Source organism: Alligator sinensis, unplaced genomic scaffold (assembly GCF_000455745.1).
Source record: "Alligator sinensis unplaced genomic scaffold, ASM45574v1 scaffold38_1, whole genome shotgun sequence".
NCBI lineage: Eukaryota > Metazoa > Chordata > Crocodylia > Alligatoridae > Alligator > Alligator sinensis.
The window spans coordinates 192,781-197,152 of NW_005842179.1; positions in this window are offsets into that span (position 1 = coordinate 192,781).

A 4,372-nucleotide genomic window follows, 5' to 3' on the forward strand; every position below is an offset into this window, starting at 1 on the left:
ACGTATCCCTATCCTATATACTCAATTTTCGAACCCACGGAGCCTTAACAACTCCAGGGCCTGAGAACCGAATAGAGCCCACGGAGCTTCGACAACTCCGTGGGAAAGAATTGCCGAACCCGCGGAGCCTTAACAACTCCGGGGCCCAAGGACCGAATTTGTCGTAGTCCTCCAACGAGGATTCAAGCGGAGCTGAACCTGGAAACTGTCCAGCCTACATCGCGACCATCTTGGGTGTAAGTAAATAATCTTTGAATCAACCACTACGCCTCTGTGACTAATTCTAGCCCGTGCGTTCCTTACCGCCCCGCGGTCCCTTCTGACCCCGCGTGCCCGGGCTGCTGGCCACAGCCCGTGTGCACAAAAGACGGGTCCGCATATCACTCCCGGCTCGCACATGGCGACATGGATGGGACCGGGAGGCGGCTGGGGACCCCCCCATGCTTCTGTGGGACGCTCCATGAGCCCCAGCATCACAGTGATCACAAGCTCCTGCTACCTACAGGTATGTAGAAAAAACATTTAATGCTGTCTCTATGTCCGAATCTCCGAATCTTTCCGAATTGATTTGGAGGGTTCTGATTCGATTTGGAGAGATTAAAGGGTCTTCTGATATGATTCGGATTCAGAGATTTGGCCACCAAATCGGGCTGAATCTCCATTGAATTGAATCAGGGACTGAAGCTTTGCACAGCCCTATTGGGCAGGTAGGAATATTAAAAGTGTACCAAAAGATATTTCATATACAGGTGAAAGGAAGAGCTACATTGCTGTCCATCTGGCATGTTCTCAGACTGACTCCTTTTCTTTCTACTTGCCTCTGTGAGAACAGTGTGCAAGATGCTACTTTGAACTAGGTCATGTTTAGAGAACCTATGGTGCAGCTACAGGATTAGATCCAATACTGGGCTGCAAAAAACTGACTAAACATATGGTATGGATTAGTATTTCCACTGGTCAGGATATTCAGAGCGAACTAGAATGGTAGGCAGCAGTTTAGAACAGTGGTTCCCAAACTTTTTTATACTGCAGACCAGCACAGGAGCAGGATGTAGTGCACGGAGCCGGCTACCTCCCTCCCAGGGCTGCCTCACTGCGCAGCATGTGACTGCCAGTGGCAGAAGCCACTTGCCATGACCCGACAGCCAACCCTCCGCGCCCCGGTACCAGACCACGGCCTGGTGGTTGGGAACCTCTGGTTTAGAACAGCAAGTTATCTTATGTAAGCTGAGATACCCGAAAACAATGGGATGAAGCTTCAGAATTATTTTAAATTCCCTAGTATAATTTAAATCAGTGGTGCTCAATTTATGGCCCACAGAGCTGTGTCATCCAGCCTGCAGGACTCCTCTTCTCCCCCCACCCTCCCCGTCCTGAAATCTGGTGATGGGGAAGCAGTGGAAGTGTTAATTGCTGCATATTTGGGCTGGCATGTGGTATTGCTCTGTAGCCAGATCTGGTGAACACAGTTGCTTCGGATTTGGCCCGCGGACCAACCCAGCGTCCGGGATCTGGTCCAAGAACCTGTCCCTCACCACTCATCCAGCCTGCAGTCAGATAGGTTGAGCATCACTGAGTTAAATCATCTAAAAATGACAGTAATGATTAAGATAGGGATTTTATTTGATAATTTAAGTCATGTAGATGACAACCTTACGACAAAAGGTAAATAAGTGATGTCAATAAGCCGTGACAGTGAGCATGTTACTTTTATTAAAGCAGGTTATGCAATAGCCCTAAGATGCATATTACTAGCTCACTCACAAGATAAAGCAAATGGCATCATGACAAGAGAATACCCTTCTTTTACTACCCAGGACACAAATTCTTGTTTCTTCTTTCCCTTGGTCAGCATATCCTGAAGTAGTCAGTCCTTTTCACAGCAGTTACTGTCATCCAGCAGTAATAAATGGTTCCTTAAAAGGGCCAGTTTATATGGGAGTTAAAGCTTAATAGGTTCACATGCCAATATGGTCAAAGCTGTAAAACAGATTGAAGCACTGCTGTACTAATTTAGAGCTAGTATAGGAACTGACATGGCACCCATCATCATATTGTTTTACAAAACATATAGGATGTTCAAAATGTCATTTGAAAAGCTGAGTATAATGCTCCTCTGTTGCTTGTAATGGACACGTCTGGCAGGTATTTAAGATGCTACAGACACTTTTCATTAAATAAAAAAAAAGAAAATCAAAAGAGAGAATCGATAGTATTATTTTACAGCATCAAAATCATTATGTGTATATGTATATAAATATATATATATGATTGTTTCTTTTACTTCTAAGCATTTCTCTGCTCTGAGGTAAGATAAGACCTATTTAAAGCCAAGAAGAATTAGTAAATACTGAAAAGGAGTGAAAAATAGAGCCTGGGACAGATTGTTTTATGTGCCCTGTCATTCTATGATTTCGTTTCATTTTTTAAATTTCTGACCATCAGTTTTATCCAGTGCCCTCTTGCTCTGACATCAGAAAAAAGTCTGACCAGTTTCTCTTCACTCTTCTTGCATTTATATGCCTCAGTTAAATCACTTAACTTCTCTTTTTCCCAAAATGGAATTCTTTTTGTCAAAAAAACCAAAGAGACTTGGTATTTTTTGACAATTAAAGGCCTGGCTTCCATAACAGAGGTGTTTAGTACTTTCTGAAAATGAAAGTCTCATCTTTAATAATCATAATGTGACATTCTTTCCCCACTTCTCACAAAAACACTGGATTCTGGAATCTTGACTTAAATAGTCCAAGTCAAAATGGACCAGTATGATCACCTAGTCCAGGGGTTGGCAATGTTTTTGAGCAGAGTGCCAAAAACAGCTGCAACTTTGACTTGTAAGATGTTGGCGGGCCGGAGGCAGATGGCAGGGAAGTTGTGAGGGGCCTAATCCTTGTTGTAGCAGTGCAGCCCTGGCCCCTTCCCCAAGGCGCGTGGGCACCTGCCACCAGCAATAAGCCGGGGCCAGCGCTCCATGGACCCTGGTGCAGCTGTTTGCAGCCTCCTAGCTGTCTGCCACAGCTGGTCTAGGATCTTGGCAGGCCCTTGCCACCCACTACGGAGCCTGGGCTGCTTGCAGCAGGCAACAGGAAGGTTCAAGCAGCTGCACCAGCATTCACGGAGCCACAGCCCAGCTCTTTACTGGCAGTGGGTGCACACGTGCCTCAGTGCAGACGGTAGGGAAGGGGCCAGGCTTCACTGCCACAACAAAGATCAGGCCCCTTGCAGCTGTCCACCCCAAGGTGCAAGTGCCAAGCAAAAAGCCTTCGCATGCTACACACTGGTACATGTGCCAACGATTGCCTACCCCTGACCTAGTCTGACATCCTACATAACACAGGCCACAGAATCTTACCTGGCAATTTCCGAGTTAAGCAACAAACTCCTGACTAAATTACTGTTCATCTTTTTCTTAGAAAGGTATTCAGACTGATTCGGGCTTCACATTCTTATTTAAATATTGTTTCTGTTTTTATCAGTTACCTTGTCTTTTATTATAATCTGTGCTGAGCCTTTTTGGCAAAGGTGGCATATAAATCAAATGAATAATAAATAAAGAAATGATGCAGAACCCACTATGTCCCTTCATATATTCTTCCAAAGTTTAGATATCCTAGTGGCTGAAAAACATGTGACTTATTTCTTGTCTGAATCTGTGACCTGTGATCTTACTGAAATTTAAAGTCCAATAGCCCTGATGGAAAACAAATTAACCCATCTTTGCCCTCTGTAGCTGAGGACTAAAGACTGATCAGAAGCCTGAGCAGCAGAAAGGTCTTTGTAGCATAAATAGGTGCAATGGAATCACAACGACAGAAAGAGAAAGGAGAATGACCAGTGAAGAGAGACATGGAAAATCAAAAAGCCTGGGAGCAAAATGCACCTTGTGGTTTGGCTTACTCTAAAGATTCTCATGTTTGGCATGACTTTTGCATTAAAGCGTTTCATTATTTTCAAATCCATTTGCATTCCAAGATACATAATACATAAAAATTAGATTAAGTTTTCCTAAGGAAGTAAAAAAAAAGAATAGTAGTTTGTTTATCTTAAATTGTCTCACTAGTATAGTACTTATATTAACCCTATTTCTTAAGCAGAAGCAGTACTTTTATTAGATGCAAACCAAGAAAAGAAAGGATAAAGTAGTAGGGGTGCACCAATAAAGATTTTCTTGGCTGATACCGATAGCCAATTATTAACCAGCCATATCAGCTGATACTGATTCAAGGGAGGGAGTGGGGCTGGGGCTGCTACCCACCCAGGGTGGTGAATGGGACCCTGGCACGGAAAGCAGGACAGAGGCATGGGCAGCTCGTCCAAGGGACGAATGTCCTGGGGCTTAAAAATGTAGCAGTAGCAGGAGGCACAACTGCCC